The sequence below is a fragment of the Anguilla anguilla genome, chromosome 14 (assembly GCF_013347855.1).
Source record: "Anguilla anguilla isolate fAngAng1 chromosome 14, fAngAng1.pri, whole genome shotgun sequence".
Classification (NCBI taxonomy): Eukaryota; Metazoa; Chordata; class Actinopteri; order Anguilliformes; family Anguillidae; genus Anguilla; species Anguilla anguilla.
Genome location: NC_049214.1, coordinates 16,670,497 through 16,686,647, shown reverse-complemented (window position 1 = coordinate 16,686,647; position 16,151 = coordinate 16,670,497). Strand labels below are relative to the sequence as shown.

The following is a 16,151-nucleotide window of genomic DNA, read 5'->3' as shown; positions in this document are numbered from 1 at the left end:
CATTCCACCAGCACTTAAAAAAATAATCTCTTCTCATCCAGATGTCACTACATCTAAAACATATCATAATATGCACCAGCTACACATTCAGCCCTTACAGGCATGGTATGCTGGTTTGCATTGCATCTATGCTCAACTAAACCTCAAAGCTGGATGCAGAGATCAGTGATTGTATAAATAAATGCATGTCAATTTAAGAACTTGTTTCCAATTGTTTTCAGTTACAGTGAACTCTGTGTATAATTGTGTGTCTTACCATAAAGCATGCAAATTTCTAAAAAGGGGGGGGGGTATTGCTGACAAGCCCAAAATTAAAGGCAATAAAGATGCATACTTTTCCCTCTCTGTTTACTCTAGTCTCCTTTAGCGTACTAAAGCATCCAAATCCAGTTCCCACAACAACCCGACTGTGCGCCAAGAGTGGGGGAAGATCCTGAGGCAAACTGAACCGGTATTAAAAAATCCTCTGATGTGCTTTTTGGGCTGACCCAGTTTTTTGCTGCTCTGCCTGCCTGCATTATCCAAACGCACAGATCCTGATCTGAGCACGTTCGCTCCTGGTCTCCACGGGCTCCTATCAATCGACCGCAGCGCAGCACCTCGCAGGAAATGCTGTCAATTATTTATTAAAGAACATTGATGAGCAACAAATCAACTGCCACTCTTCAAAAGGTCTGCTCTGCGTGAGAGACTCTGAGCCGGCTCCGTTGTCATGATACTCCAGAAAAATCCACTGAAGCAGCGCTGCCATTTCATCGACTACATGAGCATTATAACCGAGCAGATCAAAACGCTCTTTCTGATCGATTCACATGAGGACAGGGTAAGGCATGCTTTGACCCTTCTCTGTATGAAGTACGCACACAACCAGCCCTAACAAGAGCTCCTTGCTTCAGCTAAAGATGGTTGACATTACAACTAAAATGCTGCAATGCTATGTAGAAGAGCGTAAGGCTTATGGGTGCTATAGCATTAATACCCATACATCCTACCTTGGGACTTTGCAGGAAAGGAAATACCTTTCAGGGCAGTGCTCCTGTAGTTGTTATTGTAACCCCTGTGTTGAACACTACGGCGATAGGGCCACCCTGATCCTAACATTGAGAAGGTTTGTAAACTGATATCTGCCTAACTCTCCAAACCACATTCCCTAAAATCACTGCGCCACAGCAAAATTTAGACCACCCTTTAAGATTTTTTTTTATTTTTTACTTGCACCTCTTCCAACATAGGGGAATAATTAAGGCAGCTACTGGTGACTCTATCAGATTTAACCACTATATTCACTAATGCGGATTATGGTTTGTGCAGAGTGATTGAATGTCAGTTCAGTGAGAGGAATGGACAAGGCATATTATCTGAGCAGGAGAGGGAGAGAGGCTGAGAGAGAGGGGTGGGGACTTGAGTTGCATTAGTGCCTATATTCATTCCCTGGTTTTTTAATACCCTAATTGACATTAAAGACAAATTGTACCCAAATTCATCTTTTATTAATTTTCCTTCATTCTCAATACAGCAGAAATAAAATGGTATATACATAGTTCTGGCAGATTTAACAGTAAAATAAAATCCATTTTGCTCAGCAACTTCCTGTTCAGGTTACTGAAACTCAAGTGCATTCACATAATTTGTTACTTTCTCTGTGGTTTTTGCATTCTGGAAAAATGAGACAGAGGGGAAAATAAAATAATGGATCTCTCTCTAGTGTAAAACTGAATAAAATATGCATGTTGTCATTGCGGTGTAAATTGCTTAATAAATCCAGAACAATTTTCCACAGATGCTACACTCCAAATAACTCAATAAAAATTTGTAAAACAGAATGCAAATGTAGCGATCCATGTTTTTTTGTATCACTTCCCTGATGTAATTTCTGAGAAAAACATGGAACGAGATAAAGGCTGCCTAGCTATTTTTTGTCACACAGAGATTGTAGAAATAGACAAAACACAGGATGTAAGTGTTTGGGTAATAGTTGTTTTTAATGGCAAGATATACAGTCTGTGTGGCATGGTAATGCCTGAGTTGAAATGTGCTCTCTGAAAAAATATAAAACTAATAAAGTTCAAAAATAAAACTTTATCTTCTAGCAAATCAATACCTATTTGGCCCCTATTTATTTATTTATTTTTGCTTATTAGAAATGATCAATTCCACCTACACCCATCCAAAGAGCACTACGGGTAAATAATCTTTGATAAACTCTCCTTCCAAAATACAGTCCACAAAAAGCTACAGGGGAGGTAGCACACATCTCTCACTGATGAGAATCGGCTAAAGCAGAATAGAATAGAGTTTCAATAGAGGCTAACTTAAAATACTTGGTATCCCTAGTGGGACAAAGTCAATAGTGTCCTGGCACTGCAAGCTTCCAGTCTAATGGCATAGCACAGGCATTCAGCATCTGCTTGTGGCAACTGCCTTTACTGAGTGAGCCAGACTGGAGCCAGGGGATTACAGCTTGTTTTTAACAGCTGAACTTTTTTAAAAATACAAAGCGATTCTGCTAAAAAAGAAAGAAAAAGCTTTTGATTATGATCTAGAGAAAGTGGCTTGGAAAATGTACAAAAGACACAGCACAGCACCTTTCACAGAAGAAACTCAAGCTATTGCCACAGTGTATTTCCATTGGTTAACAAAGCTTCTGAAGGCTGGTCCTCATTGTTCTTTAATTTCTCTGCATACTAGAATGGAGAGAAGCTGCAGGGACCAACAGTTAGAGGCCTTATTATGTAAAAAAATGTGCATCACTCAGAAAGATAGCTCAGGATACGCAACAACATGGCTCTATCTGAGGCTGGCAGCATATAAACATCACATACAAGCAGGAGACATTTAGAGGCACCAATATGACCAGGAAGCCCTGATGTATTCTACTTTATGAGTTTGTGTTACTATACAAACTTGTCTCTGACCAGAACAAGACTGGCTAATGAAACATAAGGGCACAAAGTAATCAAACCCATTTAGTGTGTGGTTCACAACGTGATAAATCCTGCACATGCTTGGTAGCCTTTCTGTTTGACACATTCACTCTGCGGTTCTGATGGGAATCCATAAACCAATGGCCTTTCAGGGCCAAATGCTCAGCAGAGCCATTCATTTATCAAGAAAAAAAATGAATCCTCATTTAGATGCTCATGGCACAGCCCAACCTAGTAATCAGAATTCAGGCTCTCCGACATGTCAGCAGTTTGATGATCACAGACATTGGAAAAAGATTTTGATAAGATGAGAATAGTCTGCTTTCTGAACCTCTTTCGAGTGTTGGGTGACATGGGGAGAAACTGGCATGGATGCTCACCCAAAATATGCTCACAAGCACTTCACCCTTGTAAAAAATTAGCACTACATACAAGTCATGCTAGAGCCTGCAGAAGACTCCATGTGTATTATATAACACTGTTATAGTGTTATAGAGATGGATAAGAACATGAGCCCTGCAACAGTCAGATCTTTCTGACCAGAAAATAACCTAACTTGACCCAAGTCAAGTCTCCATGCTAACTAGCCCTCCTCCCTGACTTTCTCTCTCTCTCGCTCACTCTCTCTCTCTCACTCACTCACTTGCTCAGTCGCTCACTCCATCTCTCTTTTGTGTTTTTTTTCTTTTCCTTTCTCTCTGGTATGTGAATACATTAAGCAAACCTGGCACAATGGGATCTCTCCATCATTGTGCCAGGATGAAATACGACAAACAACACCTGCTGCTCCTGACAGCACTGCCTCTGTGCCAGGATGCACATTAAGGTCTCTTCACCAATTCAACACCATCCAGGCCTATAAGCGGCACGGGCCTTGCAAAAACTGCCACTTCCAGTATTAAATGGAGTGCATTGCAGCAAGTTGTCAGAAAGTCTTGTATTCTAAACCATTCCGATATGAAATATAGATAGGCAAAACACTTGTAAATGTACAATTTAAAGCCTGCAAATACTCTTGTGAGAAGAAGAACCTGGCAAACTGCTGGTTCGATCTTTAAAAAAAACACAACAATTTGCATTGTGTTATGTATCTGCGCAAATAGGGAGGATGGGGCGAAGATGGGGGGGGGGGGAGGTAAGTATTCCAGGGTAATTACCACTGCCACATTATCATTACCCCAGCAACTATTCAATAACCGCACAGACCCTCTCAGATCACCGTTGGTGGTCCCGTTTGTACATCAAGTGCCAATGCTTTATCTGGTGAAACTTTGTCCTGAGTAATATTATATGCGATCCTATTGTGCACAGGAATGCTGAGAATGAGGAAGGTTGTTCAACACTCATATTCATAAAAGGCAGCAGTCTGGATCAGGATGAATAGAGCATTCCAATTAAACAATGCACCAGGAGAAAAGTTTCAACAGGTGGGTTTTATTTTTGCACATTACAACACATCACATTGCTTTGCAGTATTGTGTGGGCCTTTAAGAGGTGGATGCTTCTGGTGGCCCAGTGTGGAATATTAATGCTTGTTGGCAATAACAGGGAGACTTTATAGACATTCCACTGCTGGTGCCAGAACACAGAGGTGAAGCAGGAGACCAAATTTAATCAGAACTTATAAAGAACAGCAAAGATAGAAGGCTGAGGACAGCTCATTACATCGGGCTAACGTTCAGTGCAGAGACCAGTGCAGTGGTCTGAGATCATTATCAATCGATAAGATTTTGGCAGCAAAACAGACGTGCTATAACACATACAAGCATACATGGTCTCCAACAGACATATTTGCTAACATATAACTGCATTCGGCACAAAAGCTGAAATGCACACACACGCACGCACGCACACATACATGCACACACACACACACACATGCACACACACACACACACACACACACACACACACACACAAACAAACACGCATGTACGCACGCACACACACACATCTATTTAGTACTTGTCTGGCTTCCTTGCTCCCCATCAACAGGGGGGTAAGTCTGAGAGTGTGATGAACAACGAGAATGTCCACACACAAAAAAAAAACATTCCTTTCATCACAGTACAGATAAGAGAATGGAAAAGAAAGACAGTCTGTGGAATAAAAGCAGGGTCCTAAAGTACTGTTATTGACTCTGTCTCTCCTCTTCTTAGCAGAAAGCTTCAGGTAGAAACGAAACTCTTTTTCAAAGGCAAACCATTAATCAAAGCACAAAATTCATTTTAAACAAAATACACAGTGGCAAGACAGACCAACACCAGTCCCGGAGTAAACTATACACACTATATAATACTTAAACGTAAGACAAACTTCCTTGATGTTGTACTTCATCAGCCTCTTATGTTTCCCCACAAACTTTCCCCTTGAACAGATGCTCTTTCATTTATTTTCACTGTCAGATTTTGTGACAGTGTAAGTCCCATTCTTAAACCCTTCTTCTACACTCTACAGCATGTAACAGAGTGAAAAATGTATGAAGCAGGGAACGCGCCTGACGTTAGGCATGTTGACCTTCAAACTGACCTTGGCTGAAATTCCTTCGATATGAGATTTATTTCCATATCTACCCAGTAGTTGCCTTGTATCCACTTGCCAAGCTAAAATAATTTTCGCTGGTTTTACCATGTCTACAAGTGAACAAAGAGGAAAATCTCAAGTTTCCTTGAGAAAGAGTTTTTTATAATACTGAATGAAAGGATAACTCTTTGAAATGAGCACTAAGGGATTGTCAGAAACAGTTGAGATGCCGGAAGGAAAGATCCTGAAGGCTAGCGTGATGACTGCAGTGTTCACGTAGATCGTGCAGCTTCTGTATGAGGAACACCAGACACTGCGGCATTCTGGGAGGAGACTGGAGTCTGTGTGATGGTGGGTGTGTTTGCGTGGGAGAGAGGAGTGTGTGGGAAGCTTTTCCACTTTGGGAAATGGGGTGGCAAAGGTTTGACTTTAAAAGACATTCCAATCATAGGAAACTCATGATGCCAATATGGCAAGATGAGTTTGTGCACATTGAAGTCATTTTTAAATCCTTGTGCATTACCCATTCCAACCCTCTCAGCAAACAGGGTAATAACATTCTAAACAACTAAATAACTGAATTAACAGACAGGTGACAAATTAAAGGAAAAACCTCAATGAATGAATGAGTGTAGAAATATAACGAATGCAGATGCTTCCACACAGGTGTACTGCATGATAAAATTAAACAATGAACATCCTATCATGCTCTGTAGCATGTATGAAAATGCTGACCAGGCCCAGTTGACCTCGATTTTGGATCATGATCGCAAAAGGAAAAGATCTAAGTGACTTTGAAAGTGGGTTTATTATTTGGGCATGGATGAAGTGCCATATGCAGTGCCTAATATTAATATTCCCTGTTTTGATGTGTAACCAACAAAATTGTGATTGCGCATGGATTTCAGGTAGACTGCTGTATTCAAAGGCTGTATAAATTATTGAGGGAAACTAACAGTATTCTCCTCTGATGAATATTTCACAGGGAGATGAAGAGCGGCGAGCAGGGCCAGCTGATCCTTTTCCATGTGTATCAATTTCTTCTTCAAAACCCAGCACGTGTTCAGAGAGGAGAGCAAATGACCCCCACCCACCCCCACCCTCCCGGCTCAGGCCACATGAAAAGCCATCCCCACGGGGTGCAGGAAGAGCCCATCATGCCACCTCCGGAGGCTCAAGCATCCTTTCACACATAGACAGCTGAACCCAAGACACGGGGCTCCTAACAACAGACGGTGACCACTGTTCAGGTCAGAGTGTCAACAGGAGAAGCCATAGCTACAGTCATAGCTATATCTTCCACAGGCAGATAGACTTTGGCCGAGCAGGTATCAGAACAATATGGTCTTCAATTCAGCACTGGGTTTAATGAGCATACCAGTACAGTTACACCACAACAAAGGGAGAAACAACACTAAAAACAGGAAACCCAGGTACAGGATGGGTTAAGTGTTGCCCTTATCTTACGATTGACCTCTCATAAAGCTTTTTCAGAATTCAGGGTCTTCCCACCCTGCTGCCCGCGTTGCCCCAATGGGGAAATGGGCGGACAATGGGTACTGAGAGAGGGGACGATATCCAGGAAGTGTAGTGCAACAGACGCCGCCCTCCCCAGAACCCTGTGTGCCTGACCATGACAAATTCTGATTTTCTATTGTGATGCTAAGTGCAAAGCGAGCACTGAACGCCTCACATACATTCCTGTAGACTAGAATAACAACCTTGGGAAGTGTTCCGGACTTTCGTTAGGGACTGTCCAAGAGGTTCTGTGAGGGCACGCCCAAGGCAGGGAGCCACCCTTTCTATTTTTGAAAAATCACCAGAAATAAAACAGGGTCATAGCTCATAGCCAGAGACCTGATATGGCATCAACATTGCTACTGCTTTCTTCAATTATGTACTTGTGGCCTGTGGTTAGTGGTAATGAAATATAAAATTAATTTTTAAAAGCCAGTTTAAATATATAATTGAGATGCCCCGTTTCCACGATACATTATTTTTTTGGCTTCTTTGGATTTTCTTTTCACATACAAAAATGAGCTCCCATGATCACCCTTAACAGACATTTTCTTTTGTCTGTCGGATTGTCTGCATCTACAGAAATACTGCAACCATTTGTACTTTTATGTGTTGCTATCTCTTCACTGTAGTTTACAGTGAACAATTACACTGTAGAGCTTCCAAAGTCTGAGCTCCCTGTCCCAGACACCATCCATGAACAAACAGCAAAGTCCGCCATCTTTAGTTTCCCAATCAGAAATAAAAATCAGCAAATCCTGATCTCTGATGCTTGGTTGTGGGCCAAACAGGAAGCGCAGCAAATGAGCTCCAATCCCTGCAGAGCTCCATCCTTCTCTCCCGCTTGTGGACATGGCAGGAGGTTGGGCACACCTGGCCCGCTCCTGCAGTCCAGTATTCTGCGCTTGCCCTTACAGTGGTAGAAGTATGCCAGGCGTGCCCACGAGACCACTTGCATACTTCCCCTCCCTCTCTGCAGGTGTGATGTGCAAAACATCCTCCAAAACAGCCCTAAATCCCACCCTGCCTGCTAAAAAAGCTGGCAGACTGCCAGAGCATATCTATGAGTGGGAGACTGAGAGACTGAGAGACAGGTCTACATGTTCTCTACACTGCTCTATCAGCTGTTGGACAGACAGGGCTCAGAGAACACTTTCGACCTGACACCGCAAACTTGACACTGCAAAGTTCTGAATGACATGGGGAAACTTTCTCTGCCCCCCCAGTCCTCTCTGCTGAGACCGGAGATGGATTTACAAAATCTTTTGCTTTCAGAGATAAATAAATGATTTCATCAGACTGCTAAATTCCCATCAGGCAACCCACGCATATAACATTTTATCCCTGGAACAGTGGCTTCTGTATCATTAGAAGCATGAGAAGCCAGGCGTTAGGGGACACCATTCTGCCGGCCACTAATGCCTGTTGAGGTCTCTCTCCGTTGCCCATGTTTATCCTGCATCCATATAAAGCATGTAGTGCCCTACAGCTACATAACAGGTGTACACTGCAGTACATAAATCAGATCAGCTGTGACATACATCTTCTAGTAATTAACTACACTATAAGTGCATGTTTAACCTGCAGTCAGTTATAATCACATTTAGCTACACAGATGATGTCATACAAAGTTATCATCTAAGGCCAAGGATACCAACAAGGCTTTAAGATAAAGATTATTTTGTGTGGGTGTGACATACATTCTTTAAGTGATTAGCTGAGGTGGGAGTACTAGCAAGAAATATGCTAGCAAGAAGCAGATTTGTTGACCCTAGTCACTACACTGCCTTGCAGTGATTTAGGGGTATTTAATTAATGTGTCTAAATGCCTCTGAAGTTTGGCCAGATCATCCTTGACAAAGTTTCACAGATTTAAGGTCTCAAAAGTTTTCATGTCAGTAGGGGAAACCTTGGTAAGCTCTTCCTGTTTTCTCAAAGCAGGGAAACAATCTGTAGAACAAAGCCTTGTCGATACAGGCATTGTGCAGAGAGGAGGTTGCCAGCCAAACATATGTCCCTCACAGCTTGACGCGCATCTGTAAAAACAACACATTCCTCCACTAAGAATGCCATTACCTCAGAAGCAGAACGCAGGCTCTTGAATTGCTAAAGTACACAACATTACACAACACTCAAACAATGCAAGGTTAGTAAACACTAAGGACTTCCTCTTGCTTAAGTATTTAAGTGGAAAGTTTGTGTGAAGAAGCTTGTTAACAAGGCACAGAGTTGTGAAATGGCTAATTGATAGATTTTGTGGGTATTGCAGCTGTCTTGCAAACACATGCGTATACACACACACACACACACACACACATCACACTGTCCTGTATTTCCATGTGTACATCACAGAGGGCTTTCTCTCTCAGGATCACAGTAGCTCACAGCTAATGTAATTATGTTTTGTAAAGGCAAAAATGTCAAAGGTCAGACTGAGAACTCCTGTTTATCAAGTCCTGCACAACAGTACACAAGCTATTTAAGCACAGTCATCAACCTCAATAAGAAGTATGGTGGGGGAAAACCATTTTATCTAGATTACAACGGTTCATGAAAAAAAAAAAATTTCAAGGTAACATTTCTAGAGAAAAATGTTCAATCAAAATTACACTGAAAGAAAGTGACAATGACAAGAGTTGGGAATAAATGCATATGAATATTTTTTTTAAAATATTTGAAAGAACCCTGAGCCTGATTGAATGTGCTGGCCTTGAATATTCACAAATTCTGTAAAAATAATGGAAGATGCAAAGCCTCAAGCATACCAGAAAAGTATTTTAGTAAAAACAAGACTTTGCTGGTGGTCACGAAGAGAATGTAACATACAAATGCAATAATGAATTTAAATACTGGTAATTCAGTATAGTCTTGAATGCCTTAAATATCACAACATCACATTACAGACATTTAGCAGATGCTCTTATCCAGAGTGACTTACACATCTTTTTACATAGGGTGTACACTGTATCCATTAATACAGCTGGATATATACTGAAGCAATGCAGGTTAAGTACCTTGCTCAGGGGTACAACGGCAGGAATTGAGCCTGTGACGTTTAGGTTACAAGACCAGTTCCTCACCCATTATACAACACTGCCGCCCCACCATAGGGCATGATAATGCAGATGCATTTAGACGCTAGGTACATACAGCAATAACCTGTTGTGTATGTGTTCAAGTAAAAATAAAAAGAAAATGCTTAGGCTTATCATATTATTAGTTCAATTACTACGGCAATGGTTCTGCTCTGCAGATAGATTTGACAGTTATGCCTCATTACTACATAACAGGTGCCAGGAGCACACACCAACTCTTTTCTACTACACAGAAAATGAGAAACTAAGGGACTGGAAGAAGCCTAACAGGTTTGCTGTTACAGCATTCAGTGTGCACAGGACACAGGACAACCACAATGTGCAGTCATAATTAGATACCATTACATGCAGAAGCATCATAAGCAGCTGAAACCTTTACTTGAGTAAGATTATACAATATATAAAATATATTTTTTTAATTAACAATAGCAATGATTCTATATATAGGCCTAACATTCACAATAAACACTGGAGAATTAAATGCCAATTCAAAGGCTTCAACCTGCATTTGAGGTTTAAAGCAGGGATGCAGGGGTCCTGGCTGTGGTACAGGTTCCAGCAGGATTTCTCCTGGTCTGGATGATGGTCCCATGATCCCTTTGGGGAAATAACATGGCTGCCCCAGACAGCCAGTGTGTACAGCATGATCTGTATCAGGACTGTGCTGGGGTCGAAGGAGCTCCATCACCCTCTGTACACCACCCCTTCCACATCCCTGTAATCTACTTCCAAGGGCACTTCCTTTTCCAGCAGCCGTCCACGGGCTATTAATAGGACAACAATGACCACGGAACAAGGGGCAAACCCACAACCGCACCATACAACTGAGCCGCAAACCGCCAAGACTCACTCCATGGTCAAAGCACAGGCAGACACCATGAAAACATCACATAATGTAATGGAAAACAAGTACACATAAAATGGATAGAAAGCATCACCAAATACATGTAGAACCAGAACCTCCAAATCTATAATACAAGAAAATAAACATGGAGAAAAAATTACAGGTATTAGATTTCAAGTTGGAAAACTGCTAAAAACTGCTGCTAGCAGATACATGCCACACACCACCGCAATCAGAGCTGTGCAAACAAAAGAAAGGCATGCTTATACTATAGTGAAAATGAAAGCTTTTAGGGGTTCTGTTTTTACACACATTCTTACAGTACTCCAGCTGCACTGCAGTTAAATGGCCAATGGAGATCACACTAAAGAAAACAATACATGATAAAAGTTTCATTAAAGATGCATTCGTGAAATCTCTGAATTTCTCCAAAACTTTCTGAAAGCCAGCCTCTCATTCACACATTCACCCACTTTGTAGAAAAAAGGCTGTCTGTGAATCTCATTGGCACGTGAGACGGTTGAACAGACACCTCCCTCCCCCGCACAATGCAGACCCGGGGAATGTGTAGACTCCTGGGGAGAAGCCCCTTTCTCACAGTGAGGAGATAAACAGCTCCCCAGACCCCCCCAAGCCCTGGCAGCGGGAAACAAGCCAAGCTCTTACCTCAGACGGTCTGCTGCTTCAGCCCGGGAATCCCATCCTCCACGCTAAAAAGCCAAGAGCAACAAGTTCTAACAACTTGTAATTTCTCTTTCTCTCTCCCTCGTTCCCGTATCTTGCTCTTTTTCCCTCTCTCTCTCTCCTCCTCTGCTCAATCAGTCAGCGGCAGCCACAGAGAATCCAGTTCACCGCATATTCCTACAGGGCAGCCAATCTGAGTTCAGTTCCTCCCCCTTTCAAGCTCAGAGTAAAGTAGAGTTTCAGTGAAAGCGAGAGGGGCTGGCATGCGGTAGAGTAGTAGCGGTTCCCCCTCCCTCTCTGTCCCTCCTCTGAAAGGAAGGGCTCCACGCGGTTCTGCTCTCAGCTCTGACGCCCTCGGGCAGAGGGGAATGAACAAGCTGCTCAGAGCTGAATTCCTGGCTGGGGGAGGACCAATCAGAGGGCGGGCCGTAGAGACCAGCGAACAACAGGGGCCCTGACTCACCCCGACTCCGTTGCACCTCGCTTCAGCATGCAGCACAGACAGTGCAGCACTGAAACATTAGGAACAGAAACAGTAACTACATCTCGGCCTTGCCTAGGCCCAAGCAGAAGGATCTACCAGTCATCTCAAGGCTACTTTTAGCACACTTTATAACAATGGAGAACTTTCCCTTTCTTTTCATAGCACCCTTTAAAAAGCAGGCTCTGATTCACAAAGATTGCGTTGTGGGCACACAGGTCAGGCAAAGTGAGCCAGAACTGCAGGGCCAAAGAGCCTTTCATCCACGCCCATAATCGCTCATTGCCCTGAAAATAGTAAAACTGTTAGTGCAATCTGCACCATAAGGTGTGCTGCAACTAATTCTCTACAGCTTGGAGCTGTTCACTGCCTCAACTGGGAAGCGCTTAAACAGTGCAGGTTAGAGAGTGACAGAGCATGGATCTCTACCAATATGGCAGTCCCAAGACTGCATAGAGGTTTGCTTTTCTGATAGAGAAATAAAGACACTTGTAACTGAACTGGGGAACAAAATGCCTAGATTGCACCCAATGAGAAGAACAACATATGGAACAGCATGGCCTCAACTTTAAGCAGTGTGGTTATTGCAAAATGCACAGGTCCATAACGTAAGAATGGAGTGGGATGATGTAATCAAAAATATGACAAATTGAATACAATCCAAGGGTTAAGCCAGTGTAGTCAGTCATGGTAACATTAATACAAGGATTTGTTGTTTAGAACACGAGTAGGCAAAAATTTTTAGCGCTTGTAAAATTCTAAACAGTTTGTGGTAGGCTATGCCCATTGCTATCTTGCCACTGTTTATTATTAAAGACAATATAGGCTAACTTATCTATGACTATCTGTTAAGAATTTGAAAAATAGTCCTAAACTTAAAGGTCGACCACTTTGCTTCTGAACAAATGTTCTTTGTTATTAGCTGTGACTTTGTTATTAGCTCTATAAGGCACTTTGACGGTCAGTCCTAAAATTTTATTAGAACCTATACTTTCAAAGCTCTAGCATATTGGTAATGTAGTGATTTCTGAACTGGGTCAGTAATGCCAATGCACCAAGTTCGAACACAGGCTGGTCGCACCTAAACAGGAATGGTATGCTTTATTTTCATGTTCATAATGGATTTATTAGAATAAGTAGAACAGAATAGTTTTATTTGGTTACTTTTTTCCACAAGGGTTAACATGACAAATATTCATCAACAATACGCCGACCAATGAGCCTCCCTGCATACTGTGGGCCGCCTCTCTCATTTTGGCCAAGGTTTTCTTCTCAAACCTGTCAAGAGCCTTGGCAACAGGTATGCAATCTCCAACATGGTTTGTGAATTCAACACAATGCTTTCTTTGCATGCACAGTTCCAAAATACTGACTGCAAACACCTAATTTACACATTCATGAGGGACATTAGCACATCTATCTCTGCATTCCATAACTGAAATATATGTCATGATTTGATTCAGCTATAGTAGCTTTTTATGTTTGCTTGGTTTAATGTCATTCAAATGAAATGCAATTAATTCTACAGAAAACAAATTCCTAATCTAAGTGGAAAAAGTTCGCCTGTCATTAACTTTGAGAAACAAATGTATCTGAATGGTTCCTTGCATAGGACCAGGTGGATTGGAGGTTGATAAAAATGAAATAAAAACTTGTAAGACTGGCTTACCCTTCAAAATAAAAGCATTGCCCTATTTTGAGAATTCCATAACTAGACTCGGTGTCAATTAAGTAATTTAATGGATCATGAAATTAAAAAGAAATGCCATTCCTAAGACAATGGTCACCTAAGGTTTAAGGCTATTGTGTTACAACAGCCAAAGAAGAGCGGTGAACTTTATCCACCTTAGCTCAGTTGACTTGTCTCTCTTTATCTTTCTCTATTACACAGAGCACCCACCCCCATCTCGCCTTCCCCTTGCATGTGTGTGTGTGTGTGTGTGTGTGTGTGTGTGTAAGAGGCCCATTAAGCTTTCAATGAGTGGGGGTTACTCAAGTTTTCAAACAACAAGTTCAATACACTACGGGAACTGAGAGCAGGCAAAAAGATGTCACAGCCTGAACTGAAGGTCAGAGGTCAGTAACCTTTAGCCCAGGGAGGATCTATTGCAGTTCCTGACGTGAGAAAGAATTGCATTGTTAGGAACAGATCTGGAGGTCCTAATTGCAACTATTCTTCAGAGTTTATTGGCCGCAACAGAGGCAAAGAGGAGTGGGTGGTTCTGCCTCCACACCATTGCCATCAGTTTAGCCCTTTTTCTTCTATGAGGCTTCTCAGCACAGGTAGTCACATGAGCTGCACCCCTATATGCCGAATATCACTGGAGACCTTTCCATGAGGTAAGGACAATACCTAAGAAAAGCCACTGGCCTGAACCCCCTACATTGCTATAGATCCAGTGCTTTCTGGATTTGAGAGGGACTAAAAAACTATGCACATGATGAAGAAAATGATGCAGTAAAAAAAAAACTTTAAACAGCACTTTATAGCACACCACTGGAACCTAAACAACTTTAACAATGTTCAGCTCAGATTTCTGCCACAGCCTGTTTCTTGGTTCAGTTCATCTTGCACTGAGTTGTCTTGTCTTGTCCTGATTAACAAATTATGATGAAATAGCAGGAAAACAACTCCCTGAAGGCACACAACTTCAAGTATTCAATCTTTGATAAGTACTGTACATCGATTTACACCTCAAAGAATTGATAAAGAAAACAAAAATCTGTATAAATAAAAGTGACTGGAAAGGTTCACTTCAGTTGCAAGATAAGCACCCAAACCTGTATCAAAACTAGAATATAGTAATTAAACGGTAGACAATATTATACAAAATGAATGTAATAGAAAGAAATTTAATTGCACCAACTTTGACATGAGAAGAGACTGCAGCAGGACTATCTTGTTAAAATAATTCTGGGAAAGCACGTAATAACCCATGCAATCTCAGCTTAATTACTTTTTCATTGCTAATTATTGGCAGTAATTTAAAATGTATTACACATCCCTTACCTGTGAGTATATCAGCTTTTTTATCATTCATTAGATGAAAACTCCATGTTACATTAGGTGAAGCATCGCATCATTTTAATTCACAAGAAAATAACTGGTGCAACTTCTCCACATCTAGTAGACTATAAGTAATAAGCCACCACTGCAGCATCTTAGAAACTAATCAGTATTTTCGTTTTAAAGACACACTAGGGCACACTGAAATGACACTAGCATGACTTGTTCTTAAGTGAATCCCCTCCGAGCTTGCACAAGTAGAACAAAATAAACACTGAATGCCAGTGAAGTGGTTTCCTCTCTCTCAGCTTCACAATCCAGGGGGAAAAATGTAAATGCGTGTTGATGCTCCAAACTTCATGTTCTAGAATGAATAGCTATAGTAGGGTAGAGAAAGAGGTACTGAATCCTTTTGCATTTACCTGCAATCAGTTGGATTCCATTTTGTATTTAAAATGCAAAAATTATGATCTGCTTATCTGTAAAAAGACGCTAAATAAATAAATAAATAAATAAAGGAAAATGACAATGAATTGATGTGATTGTGAATATGCATGCTTATGTTACAGAACTTTGCCAGGCAGATGAGAGCAGACTGAAACCCGCTGTTGCTGTGTTATAGTAGTATTGGCTACTGTAGGTCTATTCCATCACCACTAAGCTAAAGCTAGCTACCTCGTAACTTTATTGCATATGACAGCGAAGTGGGAGTTTTTGCCATTGGATATGTCAGGTGAGCATTTTGACATACTTGTGACTGCCTGAGTGCATGCAGTTATGAATGCAGCTATTGCTGTATTTTTGAAGGAGATGTGATTCCAACAGTCTACAATACGATGTTATAAATACACCAACATAGCTAGCCAGAGCAAAATATGTGGTTGTTTTGTTTGTGCATTAGCTTTGTTATCGTGGGGTGTATGTGGGGTTGAGAATGGAGGAGTAGATGTTTTTGATTGTAAACGCAGGAGCAAAGCAAGGAAATAAATTCTGCATAGCATGCCTTAAACATCTCAGAACATGCATTGTTACAAATTCCTATAAGCATTCCTATATTCCTATAAATTATTATGCC

General features: G+C 41.4%; 1 protein-coding gene across 4 annotated transcripts in view; it reads right to left on the bottom strand.

Moving 5' to 3' along the window:
• dab2ipb (DAB2 interacting protein b) overlaps positions 1 to 16,151 on the bottom strand; it is a 191,504-nt gene that overhangs the window by 157,494 nt on the left and 17,859 nt on the right. For 2 of the 4 annotated variants that reach the window (XM_035390346.1, XM_035390347.1), the window contains exon 1: positions 11,571 to 11,798. The exons of the other annotated variants lie outside the window; for them this stretch is intronic. The gene's annotated coding sequence lies outside the window, so the exon portion shown is untranslated. Of the gene's footprint in view, positions 1 to 11,570; positions 11,799 to 16,151 lie in introns of those variants that run through there. 4 annotated transcript variants of the gene reach the window in all.